Source organism: Ursus americanus, chromosome 17 (genome assembly GCF_024610735.1).
Source record: "Ursus americanus isolate L20-20 chromosome 17, mUrsAme1.1.p, whole genome shotgun sequence".
In the NCBI taxonomy this organism is placed as follows: domain Eukaryota; kingdom Metazoa; phylum Chordata; class Mammalia; order Carnivora; family Ursidae; genus Ursus; species Ursus americanus.
Window position 1 is genome coordinate 30,367,756 of NC_142143.1, and position 27,233 is coordinate 30,394,988.

General features: G+C 34.9%; 1 long non-coding RNA gene across 1 annotated transcript in view; it reads right to left on the reverse strand.

The window, feature by feature from the left end:
• Nucleotides 1-1,525: 1,525 nt before the first annotated feature.
• LOC148108654 (uncharacterized) overlaps nt 1,526-27,233 on the reverse strand; it is a 35,062-nt gene continuing 9,354 nt past the window's right edge. Inside the window, exons 2-3 of the long non-coding RNA XR_015727146.1 lie at nt 18,535-18,613; nt 1,526-4,390 (exon numbers count right to left, since the gene is read on the reverse strand). This is a non-coding gene — a long non-coding RNA (uncharacterized LOC148108654). The remainder of the gene's footprint in view (nt 4,391-18,534; nt 18,614-27,233) is intronic.

The following is a 27,233-nucleotide window of genomic DNA, read 5'->3' on the forward strand; positions in this document are numbered from 1 at the left end:
GCAAATAATAATGGTAACTTCTTTTTTTTTTTTTTTTAAGATTTTATTCACTTACTTGACAGAGACAGCCAGCGAGAGAGGGAACACAGCAGGGGGAATGGGAGAGGGAGAAGCAGGCTCCCAGCGGAGGAGCCTGATGTGGGGCTCGATCCCAGAATGCTGGGATCACGCCCTGAGCCAAAGGCAGACGCTTAACGACTGTGCCACCCAGGCGCCCCATAATGGTAACTTCTTCATGGGATTGGTATAATAATTAGTTAGCACGTATAAAAGACTTAGCCCAATTCCTGGTACTAAATAAATACTAAATAAATGCTAGTTATTATTATTACCTACTTATTCTCAAGGAGAGTTCATGAGGCCTCCCTTGTTTTCTTCTCCTGTCCCTCTAAACCAGGAACACCATAATAAAAGTACCAAGGAGTGGGAGACAAGGGCCAGATGTGACCCAATGACAAATTCACAATACTTCTGCTTTCGTTTGTGCTTGCTTAAATGTGTTTGGGGTAAGGGAGATACCTCTCTTCTTTCCTTCTCCTGGGTGCAGCCTAGGAAACCAGTAGACAAGAATGCAAAATCTCACATTGTGGAAGAAAGAGACAGATGATAGAATTATCTTGGTAATGCCCTGGCTCCTGGATGGATGGTATGTTTGTCTTTCTCTTTATTCTTACTTTGGGGGTTGGCTGCTTTCATGAAACAGTTCAGATTTAATACATTCATTCTGGAATAAACATTACTAAATTTGGAAGGAGAACAGTTTGAAACTAATGGAAAGTGGCCAGAGAAAAATGTTAAACCCAAATTACCAATGTTTGTTGCATAGAGAAAAGAAAAAGTATGAAATCAATGTTACTTCATAATACAATACTGTGTGTAATTATTTCTAATTTTAGGAATAATAATGGGCTAAATGAGTCTTTATGAAGTATTAAATGGATACAAATAAATAAAAAATTTATAACAAGGAACTAGACATTACCTCAGTGAAATATCCTAAAAACGAAAAAAATCAGAGAAAACTAAATGTGAAGGTTGAGTAAATAAATTGTGGCATGAAATGGACTATAGTGCAACCATTAAAAAATGCTATAGATCTATATTTTTTGAAATCTAAATTTGGGGGCACCTGGGTGGCTCAGTCGTTTGGGTGGCTGCCTTCAGCTTAGCTCATTATCCCAGGGTCCTGGGATTGAGCCCCACATCAGGCTCCTTGCTCATCGGCGAGCTTGCTTCTTCTTCTTCTTTTTTTTTAAAGATTTTATTTTATTTATTTGATACAGAGACAGCCAGTGAGAGAGGGAACACAAGCAGGGGGAGTGGGAAAGGAAGAAGCAGGCTCCCAGCGGAGCAGAGATCATGACCTGAGCCGAAGGCAGATGCTTAACAACTGAGCCACCCAGGCGTCCCCAGGGAGCCTACTTCTCCCTCTCCCTCTGCCTGCTGCTCCTCCTGCTTGTGCACTCTCTCTCTCTCTCTGTCAAATAAATAAATAAAATCTTTAAAAAATTTTTAATATGTCCATGATGTATTTTCTGTGATAAAAGCTAATTACAAAGTAGACTTATAGCATTAAATAATTTTAGTTATTTAAATTAAAAGGAGTGAGCAAAAACGTGGGTGTGCCTGTGTGTGTGATTATGAGAAATTTCAGAAAGATGTATATAAAAATGTTAAGGGCCACCTGTGTGGCTCAGTCGGTTAAGTGTCTGGTGATTTTGGCTCAGGTCATGATCTCATGGGTGGTGCAATCGACCCCCCTATCGGGCCCCATCTCAGTGGGGAGTCTGTTTGAGATTCTCTACCTCTCCCTCTGCCCCTCTCCCACTCACATGCTTTCTTTCTCTAAAATAAATAAATAAAATTTTTTTAACAAAACAAAGTTTGAAAAAAATTTAAGCTTATTCATAAAATTTTAAATCTGAGTCTGCATTCATATGAATCATTTTTGAAAAGCAGTTGAAATAGTGACCAACATAGATGGCAAAGATTAGAGGAATGTTTGTCAGTCACTTTGTCAGTGTGCAACCTTGAATCAAATTAGACTTCCAGAAAAGATGATGGTATATGACTCCATGTCTGCATATCACACTAACCAAAATAACAAGCACAACAGGGAACAATAAAGTAATCTCCACTTATAAAGACATTAATTACCAAAATCCCTTACTGAACCTAAAATATATTTGCCATTTTTAGTAATATATGATCTAAATAAGAGGAAGATGCTTACCTCTGACAGATATATCCCATAATTAAGAGTAGGATGCTGTTTGGGGGAAGAAAGTAAGCAATATCCCTAAAAATCCTTCACTTGGAGATTGGACCCTTGGAGTTTGGATGGGTTGCAGAAGTATCGGTCACCATTTTGGATACCCTAGACCAGGAGCTCTGTGAAGCCAGGAACTGTTATGTTTTTTGTTGTTATTGTTAACAATCTTATCTTCAGTTTCTGGCATCTAGTAAGAGCTGAATAAATATTTGTTGAAAAAATGCCTGAAGTTGTTTCCCTTCCCACATAATGGCAGCAATGGGAGGAGACACAAAATGGCAATGTCATTTTAATTTTACCCAACCAAGTTTCATAACCAGGAGGACACAGCTGCTCAGCCACAGAAGAGAGTTAACCAAACAGGCATAAATATTCATCTATCAAGTAAAAATCCTTGGAGTATTACACTGATATGGAAATCTGCCAGGATGATCTGACCAGACTCTTTAAAATGAAGGAACAACTGAAATCCAGAAGACTTAAGATTTGAAATAACTTGAAATCTCACCCTTTAAATCATTGTATTGTACTGTGTCTTTTTCTAAGGAGAATGCAAGTAACCAAAAAGACACCAAGTAGAAATGTCTTAATTATTCATCTGCATGTCCCACATATTCTGGTTTTCATCAATCTATCACTATAATAAAATTATATTTATTTACTCAAAAAATTCATAACAAATTTAGTTATAAAAACAGTTCATTTGTCTTTTTCTTAACTCACCTGTGTGGAAAGACTGAATTACAGGCTTATAACAGACCAAGATTGTTAAACAGAAGTTTATTTAATAGGGATGTAGTATATAAATAAGGTAGGTCAAGGCATAACTGTTAAATAACTGATGATTACTCTGGCTAACTCAAGCTAGAAAATTAAATTTATTAGATTACTAAGATAGCACACAGAAGTGAAAAACATATTGAACCACCATCTTACCTTGACACAGTCTCAGGACAAAGGCTGCTCTGGGTCTTCAACATCAGAAACTATTGAATCTTCTGTTGAGTGTTGATATTAGTTATCTCTGTGTTAGTAACCTTCATTCTCTATGGGTCTCTGTTCAAGTTTCGCGTTTCCAAGAAAGAGAACTGGATTCACGCAGCTTAAGATTAGGCATCTCTATCCTTGATAAATTAGCCAGGCAAGTGTTTTGGGGGCAGAGGGTGGTGACATCAACACAGCCACATGGAAAACAAAGACACTGCTCCAATTTGCATCATTGTAATGGGTTATCCTATGGTCAGAGCAATGTTCTCTTGAGGTAGAAGTGGATGGTGATACACCTTTCAGAATGTGGCTTGACCACAGTTGGGTTTGCTCTGAGACTAAACCAAGAAGTAGAGTTATAGATCTAAAATTGATTTGAATAAGCAGAATGTAGTATGCCAAATCCTACAGCCCTGCCCTATGACTAGAATTTAATATCAGAGTTCCTCTCTCTTTCCCATTCCTCCAGCTTCTGTTGATAGAAACAGTAGCCACTTTCTTTGCTTCATCTTTCTCAAGCTTGCTTCATAAGAAGTGAGAGCTGATTTCTCATAGACTTAGGCAATTCTGTGTTTAGCTCTTTAGACATGGGAGGACTGCATCTTCTTGGATTGCTGCTCACATTAATAGACAATATTGCAGTAATAATATGCTAGAAAATGCAAGATCATATCTCTTTCAATGAAAATGGTATATTCTGAATTTAAACATAGTCCAACATCTTGCAATTCTTGAATTCCCACCCTTTTTAAGGTAAAATAATTATGAAATTATACTTGTAAAACTTCCCTTATGTAAGAATATCAGAAAAGGTATATGGCTGGGTGTTTTAGTTATCTATTGCTTTATAACATATTCTTCCAAAATTTAGCACCTTAAAAAATGAACATTTATCTCACTGTCTCTGTGGGTCAGGAATTTAAATGTGGCTTACCTTGGTGTCTCTGGCTCAGGGTTTTTTCATGGGGTTGTATTTTGGGTGACGGCTAAGACTGTGATCTCACTTGAAGGCTCAACTGGGAGATGATCCACTTCCAACTTCCCTCAACATGGTTGTTGATAGTATTTAGTTCCTCACGTTCTATTGAACTGATGGCCTCGGTTCTTTGCTGGCTGATGTCTAGAGAGAGACTGTCAAGACAGAAGCCACAGTCTTTTTTCAACCTAATCTTATAAGTGACTTCCCATCATCTCTGCTACTTCTACTCACTAGAAAGGAATTACTAGTTCAGACCCACATTTAAGTGGAAAGAATTACTCAGAGTACAACTCTCAGAAAGCAAGAATCATTGGGAGTTCTCTTAGACTCTGCATTTGACATGAAGGAAACCCAGACCTGTGATACCTTTAGTATTGGAAATGCATGTATATTTTGACATTTAGGAAATAGAAAGTCATAAAGTAAAGTACAATAAAGAAACACTAGAACTGAAAAGAGATTTTGGGTAAAAATGAAAGGCATTTATGATTATGGTTCTATAAACCAAGAGGAAAAGTGATTCAATTGCTAAGGCACATTTTTATTGGCAAACATGAAGAATTTTATACCAAACATTTATATCAAACATTCAGTAGGCCACAGATTTCTGTACAAATTTTAAGTGTATACCTACTTACCTTATACAATAAGTAGCTGCCCATTATTACTTGTGGTTATCAGTACAAAGAGCTAAGTGAAGATACTAGCAATGTACAGAGACATAAAAGAAACTATTGTCAATGCAAGAAAAATGTAAAAAAAAAAAAGACATAATTTTAACAAAGTATGCTTACAAGAAAGAAAAAAATGCAGTAATTTAAATAACTTACATTAATACAAAAACAAAATATTTTGAGACAAAAGATCTCAAGAGCTGTGGGCCTCTTTTAGCTCTATAGGAAACTGGCGAATTATACCTCTTCATATGAAAAACAAGGAGAATATTCCTTAACAAAAACATAAAAATTATTACATTTAGATATTTTAATCTTCTTAATGAACTACAACTACAGATACAGATACCCAGAAAGAATGCCATATGGGATGGGTAGAGTAGCTGAGACATAAACATAGAAAAAGAAAATTAACAGACATTGGGAGAACAACTTAAAACATCCAATTTGGGTGTGTTAAAATCAACATGGCATGTTTTACTTAGGAATTGGCAGATGGTCTACCCTACTAGTCACCCTGAAGATTCATTTCTCAGATAACAGGAAGCTTTCTTGTATTTGTTTTTTTCCCAAGACAAAGAATAAATAGGTAAAGCCAATAATGATACATTGGCACCTTATTTGAAAAGATAGGGAAATAATTTTAAATACACATTTTCAGATTAACTCACCAGAGAATTTACAGGAACATAATGATTAAAAGCTTTAAAAAGATGTCAACAAACTAGTGGCCCCAATATTCTTAGCAATTCACCAAGATTTACTGAATGTCAACACGGTGAAGAACACTGGGCACTAGAGGTAGAAAGTCAGGGAACCATAGTTCACATAATTGTTTTGCTTTACAATAATATTTTTTCTAATGTTTATTATTTGGAAAAAGTCAAAAAGCATAAAGAAGATATAAAATCGCCTATAATAAACATGGTTAATATTTTGGTATATTTCCTATTAAAAATTATATGTTTTTACCTATGAATATATGTAAATAAATTTTAAATACTGATATATAATTTTTATAAACTATTTTGTAATTTTCAATTTAACCACCTATGATGTCAGGGTTTTAAAATTTATTATTACTCAATATATTTTTAAAAACTTGACTTTTAGAATATGTGTAGTATTCCGTTATGGTTATAACACAATTTATCAAATCTGCTCATATAATGGATATTAGGTTACTCCCAACCTAAATATTTGTTTTGTGTATTTTTGATGTTCATGTAGTGATAAACATCCTGAAGCAAAAATGTACTGGTCATTTATCTTACAGCATACAATCTGTGCTTTCAGAGTTCCTACTCTCATGAGGGGAAAAAGAGGTATAAACGATTACATTTTTAAAAAGAGCTATAAACAATTATTGGCATACGGTAAATTCTAAAAGACAAACAATGCAAGTCATTGGTCTATATCTCATGTCAATTATCTGCTATTTCTGAGGATTTAAATATCTTTCCTCCTCTCTCTACCAGACCAGCAGGAACAGAAAAAGTTCATTTTCAACACTAAACTTACCCACAGAAGTTTCTAAAGACACAGATGGGAGGTATGAGAGAAGCCAGGGTTACCATGACATGACATTCCAGGCACTCAACTCTCCTACCACTGACTTCAAGCATTTAGCAGCAATTAACACAATATTATAATCTCTGCTGACACCCTGTTTTTCAACTGGCTCTGCACTAGGCAAAGAATAGGGTGTACTATGTATGTATCATCTACAACCCCAGTAATTTGTATCCTATTTGTAATTATTTTTTGTGTGCTCTGAGAAGAACTGATATTTGGTTGGATGTGGGAGGGAAGGGACAGAGAACCAGAATGACCCCAGATGCTAGAAGAAAATCTCTACAAAAGAAGGGATAGAATGGGCGAACACAATGATTTTGGCTTTTGAGACTAAGGTGTCTGTGGGGTTCCCTAATGGAGAAGTAAAGGAAGAAGTTATAAGAAGAGTTACAGCCTCGTTATGTGAGATGCCAAAAGTTCATTTCAGAGTACATCATAAATTGATCATAAATCAATAAGAAAAGAAAGTCAGTTTGCCGATTATTAGAGACAACACAACATAATCACAAATAGTAATAGTTTATTATATAAAAAGACTACCACAAGAAAAAGTTTAGGAATCAGAAAAATTGAAGCAATTTCATTAATTTGAAAATCTGTGCAATGTGAGAAATAGCAGTAATAATAATAATGTGTTGGTATCTTTATTTCTTTAAAATGAAAAGTATGACAGTCTGTCCCATTTCCTTTTTTCCCTCTTCTGTCTTAATCTCAACAGCATTAATGAAACATGATTAATTAGAAAATGTCAGTGGCTTGGAGGCCTAACTTAAATCTTACCAGGCTACGTAAAGGAAATGTTCTAGATTAAAATTTAATGTGTAAACTCTCACAGTGGGAACTATACCAGCTTTTAAAGAATAATTTATGACTCGAAGCAAGCAGGAAAGTACCGAGCAGATAAGTGAAAGTATTAGCTACTAAGATAAAACATAGCTTCCAAGATGAGTGTACTTGTACTGGGTGACGACCTTCCTTATCATTTTTCTCATGAAAAATATGTGTACATTTATAGCTCTTTGTCGTTTAGCTAGTTCACTAAAAGTTACACACAATATGTCACATAAAGGGGAATATATGTCAACCCAGGCTTCTGTAAGTTTTCAAACCTGAAAGACCAGTTTGCTATTTCACTGTGCTAACAAACTTGTATTCTTTACAAATAGTATAAATAAAACCTGCAGGACTTTAAAAGAAAGAGAAATCACATCCAATTGGAGGATTGAAGAAGATTTCAAAGAGAAAGTTGAACTTGAGCTAGACTATCATGAATTTTGACAGATGAGGAAGTGACAGAAAGAAAAAGACTAGAAATGCGGGTGTTTCTCAAAGCACATTAAACGTTCTAAAATTTTATAAATGGGATATTTTGAGATAATTTTTTTCTCTACTTGCTACTTTAACACTATGCAGTTAAGTCAGCCTTACCTCCTGAGAGCCAGAAACCCAAATGAAAAGAAGCCCCAGGTCCTTTTTTGGAATTCCACAATTCCTTAACTTGCTCGTATTCTCACCTTTTGTTTTGTTTTGTTTTTTGTTTTTTTCCCTATCTGGCTCTGACACAGCCCTGGCTCTAAACTGAAACTATATATTTTATTTTTTGGATTTGGGTGTCTACATTCAGTCTCCCTGACTTTTGGTTATTAATTTTCCTTAATAATTTTTTGACATATACCCAACCCTGTGACACTTCCCACTCTAGCCTCTCTCTGATACGATGGTTCTCCTATGTTTTGGCCTTTTGGGACCCAACCCCAGTGCCAAGGATTGGTTGGCAACCAGGGCAGCCTAATGTGGACCCACATGAGCAAGGATTTGGATGTCAATCATGGGAGTTACTTTTGTTTTATTGTTATTTATTTATTTATGGAAATACAAATGTTTGTTGGAGGGAAGTATAAAAAAGAAGAGAAAAATCACCTGCAATTCTACTACTCAAGGTAAACACTATTAACCTGTTGATAGATTTCTTCCTAGTCTTTTTTCTACTTGTTTATATACATATTTTTAAAAATAAAATTGTTTTCATAGTACATATGTAGTTTGTATCTTGCTTTTACACACTTATTTTATCCTAATAATTCCCCATCATCATTAAATAGTTTTGGCAAAAAAGTGTTTTTTTAATGGCTTGTACACTTAGATATAAATAAAACATGATGAAACTCTATTATTAGACATTTATGTTGTTTTTTGACTTTGCACTATTATATAAGAAATCCTAATATCCAGTAGTCTATGTAGTGAAAGTCACAATCAAGGAACTATAGGTATAAAACTAAATGTCAGTACAAATAACACTAATTCTATACTTGCATCTTAGAAAATATTCTTAAGACACCAATTCACAGGCCATTGAAAATTTCTGCAACGTCCCCTAATCATTTGAGTCTATGCAAATATCCTGTTTCTCCTTAAAGTTTTCCCCACCAAGTATAACATTCATCAGTGGATCCTGTGTACAAGTATTAATGGCACGTTCTAATGGTGATTTTCTATTTCCCCCATTTGTTCTACATCTATTAGTTGAAATTCTTCTGTAAGGAAGATGCATCTCTTCCCTCTCCTCCACGTTATTTATTTATTTATTTATTTATTTATTTATTTATTTATTTATTCAATCATTCACTTATATCAGCATAGATTCATATATTGGGGGGGGTGTAATCCAATAATATTATTAACTTTTTTCAAATTGTTCTAGCACTGGTCATTAGGAACTCTCTCAGGTAGGCTCCTCTGTTCTTTTGATATAACTCCATCTCTGCATTTTTCGCTCTCTCTCTCTGAACAGTCCCTTATTTTGTAGTATGACACAATGCTTTACACTAACTTTACATTCTTCCTGACCAGCCTTAGTATCAACCATTTCTCCAAGGAGCCCAAATTTCTTTTATTGGAAAACTGTATTGGGAAACCAAGATCTAGGCACTAAGTATATTCACTGCAAGTAGATGTCACTGCTTATAGGTCTTCTCAGCAGACAGACCTAGGAAGTATGTGTTTGTATACTGTTTACCTATGCACACATATCAATGTTTACCTCTGTTATCTATCTGTATGTATCATGAAGTAGACATGAGTTTTTGCTGTTCTCTCCTACTCTAACCCAGCACCACAAGGTTCATTCTAGTCTTCCCCCTACTGGTTTATTTGTAAATTCCTTTTTTGACAGTGGGAAAATCTATCCACTGCAGCAGTACCATGCAGAACAGTTCTATCACCCTAAAAATCCTACCGTGTGGCTCCTATATAGCCACTTCCTCCCTTTTTCCTGATTCCCAGCAACTAATGATCTGTTGTCTGCTCTTACAGTTCTTTGCTTCCAGAATGCCATATAAACAAATCATACAAGTTGCAGCCTTTTTGGGGTCTAGTTTCTTCCACTTAGCAAAATGAAGGCAGTATTTTAAATGCATTTCTGCTACGGCTCAGAGGATACAGAGGTATTGCAGAAGTCCCAACACGAGGTAAGACGGATATCAAATGAATAGCACTTTGAGACTTCCACTTCTGCTTGATCAGAATAAATATCTAAATATGTTATATGTAGGCTCCCATATGTCATTTTGTTTTCAAATTTTTTTTTACTGGTTTAAGAGAGTGTTATATAAACTCTGATCATTCTGAATTAAGGCAATATTAGTAATAATGGAGAGTGTGGAACAATTGGGAAAGATAGTAAAGAAGGTCAATAGAAAAACCATGGAATCTTGCTTGAATGTGTTGAATAAGTGCACTAAGAAAAATCCCAGGTATTTGGGTTAAAAAGTAGGTATATGTAGATAACTTATCAAAACAGATTCAGGAGAAGAGAAGATCTGGGAGAAAAGCTAAATTCTGTTTTGAAAATTTTCTAAGTGAGAGATCTATACTAATCCTTCGAAGCTTGGCAATTAAATCTGAGTTAAAGATACAGATTTGGAAGTTATTGGTTCATAAACATTAATAAAATGTATAGATAGGGATGATTTATCAAAAGGAGAGTATTAAAAAGAGAAAATAATAAAAGCACAGGATGCTGCTATGTGAAACACTCATATTAAGTAAAATACGAAAAGACCACAAGGAGGCAGGAGATCTATGGAGAAGAAAATCCAGGAGAGACTGATATCGCAGACTTCGAAAAAATGGGGTCTTTTAAGGATTTGGGCGCTCAACAATACCAAAGATAAAAAAAGAAGTAGTAAAAGACACCAACAGAAAAACAAATTGCTCGCTCTAGATTTGTCTCTTAAATGTTGGTGATGACAAAGTTTCAGTGTGTCAAAGCTGAAATCGATAGCAGTTGGTTAGTAGCAAAAGAAAATGAAGGCAATTAGAAAGAGTGGGTATAGCTTATTCTCTCTAAAAGTTTGAGGGAGAAGAGAAAAGGAATTAGGAGAGAAAAAATGTGATCTGGGGGTATTTATAGAATTGGTAGGCTGCATTTAAGTTCCACTTTAAAACATTTAGAACAACTTGGCTTTTCAAGTGTTTTAAAAATAATTACTATCATTTATTTCTCAAAATTATTCTGTTTGGTAAATGTTCCTAAATGTGCTTTAGTTAAATTTTAGTTCAATGTTATATAAGAGATAAATAGAATTATATTACAATTAGTAACAGATCTCTAGAATTTCTGGAGTCAGATAAGCTAAAAGAAAAAGTGTTTAAGAAATGTCAAAAGTTAGAACCGTTTCACTAGTCCTCCTCAGCAGCCCGAGTGTTAAAGACAAAAAATTATAAATGTGTTGGATTAGAGTTCGTTGGATGAGCCAGCTGTCATCTTAAAATAAAAATCAACTAAAACAAACAAAAACATTAAGTGCTGAGCTCTGAAACTTTTGGAGTCAGAAAGGAAAATAAGATAAACCAATGTGAAAATTAAGCATGATTGACATGATAAATTCAACCATGTTGGATTTAAGGAGAAAAAATATTTATAATTCAATGACAACAAACTAAGCAATGGGATAAGTGGGAGAAAAAAAATTTGTTATAAATTATTCTAATTAGAGCTCTGACACCAAATACATGTAGGAAATAGAGGCATTTAGCTCTGCTCCCTAGGAACTGGATCCTCCTGGAGCCCACATGAGATTGGAATAATGACAGCAATCTACCTTATGGAATGCTTGGGGGGTTTAAGTGACAGAATAAAATGATGCTGTGACATCAAGTTCTGGACCAAAGTAAGTCCTCAGCAAAAGGTTGATGATGATGATTACACTTCCTCAGCCCAGTTTCCTAATTCACGGATATAGGACAGTGGGAAAAAGTAAACCTAGAAATTCTAGAGCTCCTTTCCATGTTCATACCATTTTCTAACTGAAAGAATTACATCAGTGAAATCATTTGCACTGAATTTTCTCACATTTTTAGTATATCTTTAGGTTTCCAATGCTATTATTCAAGTATACCACACCTGTTTTATAAAATATAAAATTAATGGTCAGTTATGCCTAGAAAGAAAAAAAAAAAGGGAAATGCTCTGGCAAGAATCTCATTTTCTTACATAGGTAAGAGAACAAGTATGGTTGGAAAATATTTTCTGTAAACTATTAAAAAAAAGAAAATCAGAAAATTTCAATTTTCAAGGTTTTTAACTTTATGACGTATTTATTTGAATTCACACAGATTTGAATAATTTACCCATATGGTTAAAGTTAAAACGTGTTTTGATGTTTTTTTTGGCCTACTCTCTGGGCTTTTTAGAGTAATTTTTCAAAAAATCTGATAGGAAACAATTGTTTTGGAAAATGGCCTCTTGAAATCTTGACTTTTTAAAAAAAAATCCTGATGAAAACATTATGTCACTGAATTTCAATAAATTAATTCAACAGTATATTTGCTTTCAAAAACACTTGAAAATATTTACTTTAAATATGTATTAAGAAAAAAATTTAACTGGAAAAATGACCCAGGAAAACCAACAAAATGTGGAGAGTTGTCTCAAACAAACCGAGAGCAAAAAACTTTTTAATACAAACTAAACACACATTGAAAGGTAATAGACCATAAATAGATGACACACCACAGCTTTTGTCTTGAGGATTTTAGATATACCCTTAACTGAGATATAGAATAAGATGTATTGACAAGATGATCTAATTTCTTAGAAAATATTCAAAGAAACATGCAAATCTTTTGTGTTTCCTTTTCCAAGTTGAAGTACCCTCCACAGGAAAGCAGTCTGGGAATGTTATTTTTATTTGGAAAATTTTTAATTATTCTAATACTATTATTCTTATTTTTAAAGTCAAAAATAAAAAGAAACATGAAAAAGTAAAAAGTAGTAATTTTGATCATAAAACAGTTTCCTTTTGTATTATTTATGAAATTGTGCTATACTTTTATTTTAGAGAGTTGGGTGAATGTTTTTTGGTGGTAGCATTTCTAATTGTTTAATTTTTATGTCAGGGAGAATTTATTAATTTATAATTAAAATTTATTTGTAAGTAAGTAGTGAATAACATAAATATCTCATTAAGCAAGGCATACGAACATTAGTAAATGTAAAAAAGTTCATCTTACATGAAAAATTTGCTTAACTTGCACAGGAAGATTTTCTCTAAATGAGAAAGGACTGGCACTAGAGTAAGTTACTAAGGTTGGCTAGGGGATATAAATCTTTGAAAATATTTATATGTCAAATAAATGGTGATGTGACTTGTATATCCTTCAGTTTGCTTGTACCCCAATATTTTTAAATAAATATTTATTTATGTATTTGTTTGTTATATTTCTCAATTCATTTGAGTTTTTGCATAAACACAAGCTTCTCTGAAAGTTTTCCCAGATCATTCTATTTACAATAGCCCCATTATCTTACCTTATTTTTGTTTATAGCACTTATTACTCCCTAATACTTTTTTTTTAAGCTTTTTATTTATTTATTTGACAGAGAGAGAGACAGCCAGTGAGAGAGGGAACACAAGCAGGGGGAGTGGAAGAGGAAGAAGCAGGCTCCTAGCGGAGGAGCCTGATGTGGGGCTCAATCCCAGAATGCTGGGATCATGCCCTGAGCCGAAGGCAGATGCTTAACGACTGCGCCACCCAGGCGCCCCTACTCCCTAATACTTTATTATATGTTTATTTGTATGCTTCTCTTTTTTCCTTTCTTTAATATAAGTTCCATGAGAGTAGGTACTTTATTTACTAGTGTATCCCAGACCATATTAAAGTGACTGGAATACAAATGTGCTCAATAAAAAATATTTGACTAGATGAATGAATGATTGTCTTCCCTAGTAGAGATTGTTGTTGAGGGCCAGAATAGCACCCTCTAGCAGGATACTGCTTGAATATGGTTGGCTTATAGTAGAGAACTAATGAATTTTATTTTAACTCTATGAAAATCCTTGGAGTGTTCAAGAAGATAATGTGGCATTTGTGGAAAAATTTAGAGTTCTCACTTTCTAAAATATCACCCACTTAATCTGGGCATGCTGTATAACTTAACGTAACATTCAAAATTCTCCTCCAAGGTTACATAAATTGGTTTTCCAAATGATGACTTACTATAAGCCAAACTGTACATATTGCTATTTCTCAGAACTTTGCCTAAAAACTGAAACTCCTCCTTGGTGGGATTATCTGTATCTCATCCCTACCCACCCCCAACACCGCCACCACTTCAGACCTCAGAAAGGCTGTATAATGTCTGATGACCCAATTTGGATTACCAAATTTACTCTCTCTGCTACTCTCTTTACAGTTTCTATTTTACATTATAGATCTGATCAGTTCCTTAGCTTACATCTCTCTCTCTCTAAATTGAAAGGTTAACTAGATAGAGGTTAAAAAAGTTCCCTTCCATACCTTACTCTCTATGATGTATATATCTTTTGGAAATTCTAATTAGTGTATCAGAGGGAAAATACATTTCAAAATACTCTTATATAAAACAACTGCTTCTAAAAATAATTTTAACTTCAAAACAGAAGTCATGTGATCATAAATTTAGAACTATAAATATAACATGCTAATAAGAAGCAATGCTTATTGACCTACTGACACTCTAAATATAATTATTTGGTCATCAGAGCAAAGCTAAATTAGAACTGGTATTTCTTACAACGGGGTTAACTCTCCTAATAATTTTGGTTTGTCTAAATTATTTTATAACATTATATATATATATATATATATATATATATATATATATATATACTACTCTGAATTTCTCTTCCAAACTGCGATCTAATTATTATTATATATACTGCTTTTCCCCCCATACTATCAGATTTATTCTGTCTGTTTTTAATTGATAGAGAAAATACTGGAAGTATTTTCTCTTACATCTAGTATTGCCTGCTAATTATAAAAAGTAAAGAGATTAAGGAAATAATTATTCAACTACTGGTGACATTGTATTTCCTTCTAGTCATAAAATTATGAAAGGCCAAGATGATTATATCATATATAGATATATATTTATATATGTATGTACATATGTATACAAATATATAATATATAATATAAATATATTAGTATATTTATATTATATATTAATTATAATTATTAATATAACATATATTTATATTTGTTTATGTATAGTACATGTATATTTATATATGTATTTCCTTCTAGTCACACAATTATAAAAAACCAAGATGATTATATTGTGTACATACAAATGAAGTACTAACTTATACTGTGTGTACCACAAGTTTTTAAACAATATTGATCACCCTTTGTCTCTTTTTGCATTTAACATTAAAATCAACATTTTCCTACATCATCAAAGTCTATTTTCTAAGGGTTTTTATTTTCTACGTTTTATTTTTATTTATTTTTATTTCTGACAGTTTTTATTAGTTTTTTCAGGCACCTGCTACTGCATAACAAGAAACTCAGAGCTTACGGCTTAAAACAACTATTTTATTATATCTCATAATTCTGTGGTTGACCAGGCTCAGCTAGGCAGTTCTGATTTACTACATCATATTGACTGGGGATGCGGTGATCTGGGGGCTCATTTGGGTTGTAATTTTTGTCCAAAGGAGCTCATGCGCATGGGTGACAATTGATGCAGACTGTCAGGCGCTCTGGCCTCTCCAAGGGGCTTGGGTTTCTCACAGCATGGCGGGTTTGTTCTGAGAGAGAATGTCCCTATAGTGAGCATTCCAAGAGAGAGAAAACAGAAACAGTTATTCCTTTTAACAGCTAGACCTGGAATTAGCACAACTTTGCCTCCATTGCATTTCATGTGATAAGCAGTCACAGGACTTTAATTAAGGGGAGGTAAAATAAACTCCACCCCTCAAAGGAGAGAATGAGAAATTTGGGTCTATATTTAATCCACTAGAATAGCTGCATAATTTCTACTTGTAGAGGCACCGTAACTTAGTCAAAGTTAAAAATAATCTGCTAAAAGCAACCAACAAAAGGAGAATGTGTATTATAATTAAGGCTAAGACACATCTGTGCAACTTTTCTTTGGGTCTAGCCTGTTTGGAATTTACTTGGCTTGTTGAATTCGAAGGGTATTCTTTTTTTCCAAATTTGAGACATTTTCAGCCATTACTTCAAGTACTTTTCAGCTCCACCCTATTTCTACTCTCCTTCTGGACTCCAATTTTAGATTTTTTATTATATTCCTTCAGGCTCCTGGGGTTTTGTTCTTTTTCAGTCTATTTCTTCTCTTTTGTTCGGATTGGACAATTTTTATTGTAGTATCTTCAAGTTTACATATTCTGTCTTCTGTGTACTTCTTTCTGCTACTGAGGCAATCCACTGAGTTTTTCATTTCAGTTATTATATTTTCAGGTTAAAAATTTCTACATGGTATCTTTTATTTTTTCTTGAGATTTTCTAATTTTTCATGTTTCAAGCCTGTTTATAAATGCTCACTGAAATATTTTTATGGTGGCTGCTTTGAAATCTTTATCAGTTAATCTCCACATTGGTGTCTTCTCAGGGTTATCATCTCTTAATTATCTTTTCTCATACAAGTTGATATTTCCTGGTTTTGGCTTTGGAAGGTGCTTTTCCCTCTTGCAGGCAGAGTAATGCTGTCAGACACTTAGTGGAGAACATGAAATACCACCTCCGCTTAGTCGTAACAAGGTTTTCCTCCCTTAGGATGTCAAAGAAGGTTGAGCAAGCAACCAAGACTCTTATCCCTGCATGTCAGAAGAGGTCTGCTAAAACAGAGATTTCAATAAGGTTTAGTTTTGTAACATATACAACATGTGCAGGAGATGATAAAAAATCATGTGCTTCCTACATTACTTCCACTGACACTGTAGTTGGAGGGCTCCTTATCACTAGATCATGGTGAATGTTCTGGTTTCTTGCTTTGTCTCATCTGACACTGGTGGGAAGAAGAAAAGTACTTAGTATGGTTAGATGGCAGTAGAAATCCAGGATCCTCATGTGGCCTCCACTGAAACCATGGGGGACAATGCCTGCCACCAGGCAGGAGTGAAAGTCCCAGCTCCCTACTCAACCTTCTCTAATACCACCCTGGTGAAGAAGTTGAGAGTCCTGATTACACCCAGGTAAGGGTGGAGGTCTAGACTCCCCTTTGGGCTTTTGCTGACTGGGATGGAAGTGGAGCAATGTTTTGTTTTGTTTTCTGTGGTGTTTGAGTGAAGTAGGGTGGTTATTGTCTAAAAGTTTTCTGTTTTGCTAGGTTATCCATTTCCTGGTCCTTTGACTAGAGAGAGTAGGAGGTTGTTGTACTTAATTGTATTCAGCAAGAGAAATGGAGGCGAGTATGCCTACTTGATCCAGAACTGTGTTTTAAAAATATGGTTATTTTCACTTCATATGTCATGAATGTTTTAAAATGTTGTTAAATTCATTGAGAAATTGTTACACAGACCTCTCAGACATCCTTTTTAACAGCCAAGATCTATACTAACTTATACGAGAAATGTCTCTAGATGGTGGAATTGCATGTGATTTTTATTTTATATCTTTTTTTTCTCATTAGTAATGTCTAAATTCTCTTGTGAACATATATAGCTTTTGTGGCAGGATGTTACTAGGTAATTATCAATAGTAGAGAAGTATTTTTCTAAATCAGACTACCATTGCATATATCAGTAAGAATAAATAGTACAATATTTATAGAGGCAAATCATAGGAACTCTATACATAGCTTAGAAGATTTGACAGGAAAAAAATTAGGAGTGCCATGTTCTTTAAGTACCATTAAACTTTATAAAAGTTAAATTCTTAATTCTTATCTTATAGTTCAGTAATTCTTAAAGCATGTCCCCATGTGTTCTCTCTCTTCCTCTATCCCCCTCCACCCACCTAGGTATCACATAGAAAAACATTTCAGTGCTTTTTTTCTTTCTTTCTTCTCTGTTTTTACATTGAAAGAACAAAGTTAAGAATATCCTTAATAATCTAGCTAAGGGACAGATGGCCATACAAAAATAACCAAGTTTTCCAAAATGATGGCAAAAATGCCACATTTTTCTGAACATTGTCACTAAGCAATAGGAATAAAAGTCAAGGTTTTTATGCCCTCTTCTTCAGAACTGAAAAGCAAGGTAACATAACACCATCAGAATTAGTTGAAAGAATACTTTCCTTGTTTATTTCACTTTGATTAGTTAAACCAAAGCCGTAACCATGAATACTTTGATCTCTATCTCAGTGGTCTAGTCAGTAAAAATCCACAAGGCTGTGTTCTCTTTTCCTCTGTGCTAAACAAAATAGGACTTCTTAAACTGCTTTACCTTTCAGCTTTCTCATCTGTAAAATAAGGAATTATATCCTTGAATGTTTTCCAACTTTGAAATCTCATCTCCAGAGATGAGAAGTGGCAATGGCTGTGCCTTCCTGGGAGGTCTGAGCCCTTGCCCTTCACTCTGCCCACACCCCTCACAACATCCCCCATACAATGTAACTTGGCATCCTTTGTTGTTTGTTAGTAAGCTAAATGAAGTTTTTACCGAAGTGATAAACTAGTTCAGTAAGCATTTGATTGAAGAGAAGACTTTCAATTTACTAAAATATTATTTTAATACCAATATTCAGTAATTTTAATATATCTCCAATGGAAGACAAGATTCCATTCTTCTGATTTTGGTCAGAATACTTACAAATATGCAGGTAAGGCAGCTAGAGGCACCGAAAAGAGATTTCTCCACTTCTTAATCAGAATCAAACTGGCAGGAACTTCTGGAGTCAAGAGAACTACCTTTTAGTAAAATGATTAGGAATTATAAGCTTAACTTTTTTTTAAAGCACTGTTGTGCCTTTTTGTCCATGTTGATGAAGTCCAAATCTCTAAGCTCTCTTCATTCATTCACTCATACATTCAACAGACATTGTATTAAGTACTAACATTATATTAACTACTAAAATATGGAAGTAAGACATCCTCATTATGTTCATGAATCTTAAAATTTCTTCACTTATATTGGAGTATGTCTTCAGAAAAGATCAATTAGTAACTTAGCTTGTCTGTTTCTTAATGAAGAAAGTTCTGAAATGTGCTAAAAGATTTACAAAGCCCTTTTAAAAGAGTGCTAGTAAAATAAAGATAGAGATGGGAGCCATTTAGCTTGTCCTAAGTAGGTATTTCCTATATTTAGAATATTGTCAATGAATATAGACAATGTATTCATTGTCTATAAAAACGATTTGGGGAGGGTAGAGGTGAAAGAAGAGAGAATTTATGTAGACATGCTGACAAAAGATCATTTCTTTGAGATCCTGCATTACATTTCAGTTTCTCTATTGAACCAATTGCCTTTGTTAGTGAAGTTTCAAAGATACTACAGCTCCATTCCTGCAAAGCATCTGTACTATATTGGGTGGCTTACCACTAAAGATGGCTGAGCTATATGACATGAGCTACACTTCAGTAACATGTATGTACATTATTCCTTGCTAGGTTCCTTCCCCAAATCTCTGCTATAATGAGTTTGGCTGGAAAAGTCATACACATCAAAAATCTTTCTCGCTTTTAAATCTATTTCTTAAAGTTTAGTACACAGCTAGTCTATCTCCCCTTGATCCCTTTTCCCTTGGTTCTATGTGGGCTCCAAAAGGCCATCCAGAGCTGAGGACCTCTCAGGCTATTTTACACTCCTGTAAGAAGTATTAGTCCTCAATCACAGAGTCTTTTTCCAAGAAAAAAATTCTACCAGGGAAGATAAATCCAGGAGAAAGTGAATTCTGATTCCTTTTTCTTCCCATAAAAAGCTCCATCCCAGTATGGGGATCTCACTGTGTATTCATTAAGAATCCACTTCATATCATTAGCCACTCTCTGAAGCTAGAGCAATGAGAGTGTGGGAAATAATCTTTACTGAAAAGAATAAGATTAAGGGAAATGCAGTGTTTGAGAAAATCTTAGTCATGGCAATGTTGAGCCATGCAGAGGAAAGAGAGAGAGAAAGAGAGATCCTAACTGAAAAAAATTGGGGGAAGGGCAATAAAAAGTTGCTTTCAAGATTTTACAGAAGGGAGACAATCTTAAATCCTATTTTCATCCATATCTCTGAGATAAATATTACTGAGCAACAAATGATGCTGACTCCCTATTTTCAAGTCTACATGCTGAACAATTCTGGATGGGGACATTCAGAGCACTGGGCAATAGATTTTAAAGCCCTAACACACCTCCCTGATACAAGGGAAGTGGTATTCCAATTCAGACAAGAATAGACACAGACTTAGAAGAAGGAGAAATGAATTTAATGATTAAGAAAAAGAGAAATCAAATAGAACTGAGCTAATATCTTTAGAGATGTTCCTTGGCCACATATGCCAAGGGTTTCACCAGGTAATCCAGGTTCCTAAGGACTGGATTCTTAAGAGCAGGCTGTATTTATAGTTATTGTTAAGGTGATTGCATAGTAATGCATTATTTTCTCAACTTTTAGTATATATTTAGTTATTTTCAAGTAGCCTTGAATTATTTTTATAAAGTCCCAAGTGAAATAACTCTTTAAGCTTTTATTAAAGGCAATTACATAATCCAATAAATACAACAAAATTGCTAATATTCAGATGTCCTGAATGGCTAGGGAAGCACAACCCTCAGAGACTAGTGCTTCAATATAATTCATTCCCACAAGGTGTGGAAAGAGTTCCTACAGCAACCATTTCATAGACCCTGCTACCAGTTGGTGGATAGGAGAAAACCCTTTACAACAATTTGGATTGCCAGTGAGCTAAAATGCTTATGTACCTTCACTGTCAATGAGAGCATTCCTGGTTTCCTAATCAAAACTATAAGGAATAATAAGTAGCAATAAAAATGGCCAATACTTCATGTAATCCTAAAAGATACAGATTCAGAATATATATTTTAAAAAGACTTTAATAAAATATTAACTTACTGTTGGAACTGAGAACTTAATGCATCCTAAAATTTATTCTAGATTTAAGGCACACTTTGTTTTCATCCAATTTCAGATTTACTAGCCACGCTTACTCGATTCTTTAAGTCCTATTTCAAATACTGTCTCTTTGGTGAAGCTGTCTTTGACCTCTGTCTGCAAATACGGACACTTTCTCCAGCAGTACTCATTGTTCTCCCTATGGGCTCTTAGAACACTTTGTACATAACTCTGTCATAATTTATTATTAGAGTTAGTTGTTGTTACATAGTCCTTTCCTCCTAGCTGTGAAATTATCTGAGGCATGGATAGCATTTTATTAGTATGTTTATCTCCAGTGGTTAATACAGTGCCTACAACTGAGTGGTCACTTATTAAATATGGGTTTGGTGGAATGGTGCATATGCAGCCAGTTCCACTGAAAAGTGACCATGAATTATACTAGCAGCTGCCACGAACATTTTTAACCATAAAATTTCTACATTCAGTTTATTTCTCTTTAGTTTCTTAGATTCTGCTCCATGTACATCTTCATTTTCAAAACTCTCTGTGGATTATGTTTAGCCAAAGGACATAGTATCTACTGACTAAAATTAAACAGACTTCCCTTCTGTTAAGAGCTCTTTAAGCAAGTTGCAGAATTTGGTGTCTTTGTACAGCCATGGAAATAAATTATGAAATGTATTATCTGATAGATCATATGTCTGGATCAAGTTCTTAAGCTGTATTTTCTTAAAGCCTATATGCTCCACCTGGAAACAAGTCAACTATTAAGAAACAAAAAGACTGTGAGCAGCTACTGAAGAACATCAAGTGATAGATCAAGTTTTTCTGGGTGCCCAATAAAGGGTTTCAAAGAGCTTCTCACTGAATTATTAAAAGAGTTCATTTATAACCCTCGTAAGAATAAAATAATATATTGTGATTATGAAGTGTCTGTCTGAGAGTCCTGAATTCTGTTGATGTGGTTTTACTCTGAAGTATCCCAAATGAAGTTGCTTTCAAAAACTTATCTCACTTACGGGAAAGGGCCAATTGTTATGAGCAGATGGTAATCATTAGACTAACCAGTAACATGGTTTTCTTTTTTGTGTTTATAGCCATTAGTTTCTAGCACATTTATTATCATTTCCTTCTTGTAGTGTTTTTACTGGTGTTTGTTTAGATGGAAATGATGGAATTTTTGGCTAGGTGCAGAAGATAAAGAATTACTTTAGGATTACATTGATCTTTTCAGTCCAGGCCACACACAGAAGACAACACTATCAGTGCCAGCGTCATGCCCTCAGCACATGAAAGGATGACTAAATGAGCATAGAAGTCTAATTTAACAAAATCCTGGTATGTTCAGTAATTAAATAATAATCTTATTAGGAAAACTGAAACACTTCACATCTACCAGCAGGACAACAAAGATAGCATCAGTCCCAATCCCAATCCCAGGCGGCTTTTTTATAGAAATTGACAAGCTAATTTTTAAATGCATATGGAAATACAAGAACCCGGAATATTCTGCATAGTTATGAGAAAGAAAACTAAGGTTGGAAAGTTTATATTACCCGATTTCAAGACTGGATATAAAACTATAATAATTAATCAGTGTGGGTCGGGCATACAGATAAACAAATAGATCAAAAGAACAATTTAAAGGGCTCAAAAATTGACTTACACTTATTTAGTTATTTGGTTTTTGATAAAAACTCCAAAATAATCCAACGAGAAATGAAAGCCTTTTGAGCAAATGGTGCTGGAATAAATATATATTCACATGAAAACAAACTCTGACCCCTAACGCGTACCATACACAAAAATTAATTTGAGATAGATCATAGACTTAATCTAAAAGTAAACATTATAAAAATTTCAGAATGAAATATAGGAAAATCTTTGTGACCTGGAGGTAGCCAAAGATTTCTCAGATAAGAGAAGGAAAGAACCGTAAAACAAAAAATAACAGAATTCATTAAAATAAAAAAGATTTACTCATTAAAAGACATCATTAAGACAACAGGCAAGTCACAGAGTATGAAAAAATATTTATAAAACTTATATGTACTGAAGGACTGACATCCTTTATTATAGATATAGATATGACCATATCAAAAGCATGGTGATTCTGTTTGCTGTTGATAGGGAGGAACTACTAAGAAACAGTAGCCAGATCAACCTTGGTAAGAGGAAGTTCAGATTGCTGAGGCCATGTATAACCTCTATCCCTGTCACCATGGCCACTCTGCCTATGAGCTCATTGAGCAAATATTAGATGGAGAAAGAGATATCTGACATTTAGAGAACACATCCTTTGGTATACCTAATTGCTGAAAGGCTTTTCTACAGTAGATGCCATTTGGTGAACAGTCACAGGACACAATCATTTTCATACTATATGTCAAGCTTCAGAAGTCCAACCACATGCACTTTTTCCAGACCTTCTTATCATTACACTTTCAGCCCTATTCTTCCTAAGTCCCTGATCACAAAACCAAACTACCAACAGTTTCCCATAAGTCAATGTAGATCCATTCTTCTGGTCATCTCTTAGTGTAGACAAGGCAGACAACAGAATGTCCCACTCAATGTTCTGCCCACTAGGATGATTTTCATTCACCCTTTCCTTCCAGATCACCCCCGAATGAGACTGTAATGTTATAGCAATGCACCTGTTGTTGGTGCTGGCAAATTGTGCATAACCGTCTATAAACCAGACCTTTTTTCTCTCTCCTCAGCTGACTGGTCATGAGGAGTTCTCTATAAGATCATAGGTGTGTACTGAAAGAGATGAGACAATGCAACAGGAGTCCTTGTCAAAGGAGCCTGAGCCTATTTACCACTTCCACTTAATAACAGAATACTGCTGTATATGCCCAATTTCATGGCCTGGTGGGTCAGAAACACCCAGCTCATGATGGAACGCTCAGACCACATGGTCACTTGATGTCTCATGGCTAGGCATTCAGTCTCTCCCAGGACCCAGTAGGATGTTAGGATGTATTTCTCAAAAGAGGAATAATTGTCTGCAGAAAAAAATCAATGGTTTACTCCAAAACTCTGGAGGTCTAATATTCTCCTATTGGTGCTTGCAAGTGACTAGACGGTACATCAGTATTTGCCATAGACACTCTGAGTGTCATCAGATCTGCTAGGTCATGCGGCCCAATTAGCAGAGCAGCCTGTATTGAAACCTTAACTTGATGCACAACCTTCTCTTGCTCCAGTCCCCACTCAACATCAGGACCCTCACGGATTACTCAGTAAATGATTTCAATTAATACATTCAAATATGCTGTATTTTGTTTCCAAAATCCATAAAGGCTACCAAGCATCAATCCCTGTTTAGTGCTAGGTGATACAAGGTACAACATGTCTTCCACTTTTGAGGGGATATGTTCACAGGTTCCAAACCACCAGGCTCTAGAAATGTCACCGAAATGGCTGACCCCTGAATTTTTGTGTGATTTCTCTCCCTCCCTCTGCTTTGCAAATATCAGGCCAATTAATGCAATCTATGTGTTGTGGTTTCTCTTTTGCCACAACACTAAGACACTCTACCTGTGAACTATCCTAAACGGCCTCAGTGGGTGGAGTTTTACATAATCTCATGACTTTACAGAGCAAGACAGTATCTTCTGTATTGGTTTCCCATTGCTGCTGAAATAATGGCCACAAATTAGAGGCTTGAAAAGACATACATTCATTGTTTCCCAATTCTGGACGTTAGAAGTTCAAAATGTATTGGCAGGGCTGCATTCCTTCTGGAGACCCTAGGGGAGAACTGATTACCTTGCCTTTTCCAGCTTCTAAAAACTACCAGCATTCTTTCTGCCATGTCCTTGTATCACTCTGATTTCATCCATGGTCTCATCACCTTCTCTGACTCTGACACTCCAGTCTCCCTCTAAGAAGGACTTTTGTGACTACATTGGACCCCCTCCGATAATACAGAATAATCTCTTTACCTCAAAATCCTTAACTTAACCACATCTGTAAAGTCCCTTTTACCCAGTAAGGTAGCTTATTCACAGGTTCTGGGGAGTGGGGTATGGACATATTAGGGTACCATTATTCTGCCTACCACATCCTAAACTGAGGGCTGCCTTGAAAACATTTCAGAACATTCCAATCCATTTTTTTTTCTTGTGGTTGTTGCCTAGAACTTCTAGGAAAATCAAAGGAAATAACTTTTTCTTTGGCTATCTTATGACTGATCCAGTGTTGTCTGTTTAACCTTTCCTTTGGTGTCTTAAAGCCTACTGGAGAGTGATAGTGTCAGAGAGGTACAGTGTGGGGTCTGAGTCTTGGCACTGCTACTGACTAAGGTGGGTTTGGGTGAGTTTTCTTATATGTAGAGTAAAACCATTTTTACTGTAGAAATTAAATTGTATAATGTAGGTTAAACACATAGCCTGATATTTGACACAGAGAGGGGCAGTCCACAGAGGGAGATGGTTATTATTATCACAGCTACAATTACTTATTTAGATTAGATATTCCCAACTCTGAATGTCCATAGGAATCATTAACAAAACAACAAAGTCCAGGAACCACCCTTAGAGATTATGATTTAGTTGCTCAAAGATGGGTTCTGAATATCAGTATTTTTTAAAAAGCTCCCCAGGTAATTCTAGTTGACAATCGAGGTTGGGAAAACACTAACTTACATGAAGTTGGCTAGGATATTAACCAAATCTTTTCTTGTATTTACCATGAATATCATTGTGGCACATTTTTAAAACTCTTTGTTTCAAAGTCATTATTTAAAAATACATTTTACAGATATAATTTGATGACAGCATACATGTGGTGAAAAGATGCACATTGATTGCAAGAGACTTTTTTTTTTTCTTTAAGTGTTTAGGCTTGGAAAAATATTCTGATTTTATCTTTTTGGTAAGTAATGATTTTACTTTAAAGAAAGCTGTTTATTTCTCTATAGAGAGTCCACAAGAGGCTTTCGACATTTTTATGTAGTGTTTGAAGACACTGGGAAATAGTGACTTCTATTAAAAATTATCATTTGATATTTAATGTCAGTATTTTTTTATTATGTTCAGTTAGCCAACATATAGTACATCGTAAGTTTCTGATGTAGTGTTCAACGATTCGTTAGTTGCGTGTAACACCCAATGTGCATCACAACATTTGCCCTCCTTAATTAATGTCAGTATTTTAACAAAGATCAGAAATTAATGTCCCCAATATGTTGAGGGTGTGCCCTTGTTAAAAATAATCTCTATGATTTTTGTCCTGTGGCTTCAGAGTAAGCATTTGCCTCAGATTATCTGTTGAAGTAAAGATTCTGACTGTGTCTCTATAAAACTAACAAGATGATTTAAGGAACTCAAAACAAGCAATTGGTGAAGGTAAGATAATTTTTGAAGCAAACCAATTTAATGAATTGACAGGTTATTTGAATTTATCTACCTTCCTAAGTGTCATCTATAGATTTTAGAACTAAATTATTGGTTATGTGTAGAAAGGAGATGTGTATCATATTTCAAATTGCAGGGGCTTGTGTTACTGTTATTTTTTCTTTGCCATCAGTATCTTAAAGATCAGAATTTTTAGAGAATTTAAGCCTTTATTTGGGTTCAGATAGACTCTGATCCAGACTAATGTTTAGATATCTTTGTGGAGACCAAAAAGGAACTATGTATCCATAAAAAAATATTTTTGAGGATAACTGGAACAATTATCTTTCATAGCCAACTATTTTTTTTAAATATTTTATTTATTTATTTGACAGAGAGAGAGACAGCCAGAGAGACAGGGAACACAAGCAGGGGGAGTGGGAGAGGAAGAAGCAGGCTCCCAGCAGAAAAGCCTGATGTGGGACTCGATCCCATAACGCCAGGATCACACCCTGAGCCGAAGGCAGACACTCAACGACTGAGCCACCCAGGCGCCCCACATAGCCAACTATTTTTATGTCATAAGGACAAATAATGAGAAGCAGAATTATCTTTTAAAACATGTATTTGAGTATCAATCTAACCAAACCAGGCAAAAATTGATGTTTTCTCATTAGTGAAAAAAGGTATTTCCCCTTCATAACATAGTGTGTTGATCCCCTGGGTATTTTCAAGAGAATACATCTTCTTGCTAAGAGTATCATTCCAGTAAGTATCAAAAGAAAAACATCTTTTTGGGGTGCCTGGGTGGCTCAGTCAGTTAAGCGACTGCCTTCAGCTCACGTCATGATCCTGGAGTCCAGGGATGGAGTCCCACATTGGGCTCCCTGCTCAGCAGGAAGTCTGCTTCTCCCTCTGCCCTTCAACCAATTTGTGCTCTCTCGCTCAAGTAAATAAATAATAACTTTGAAAAATATCTTTTCTTATATTCTTTTCTACCAATTTGTTACCATTTGCCTCAAGTATTACTTTTCTAGATAAAGGAATGTATTCCTTTTGTGAAATGGCTTTTTGTTTTTTTTTTGTTAAAGGAAAGGTAAT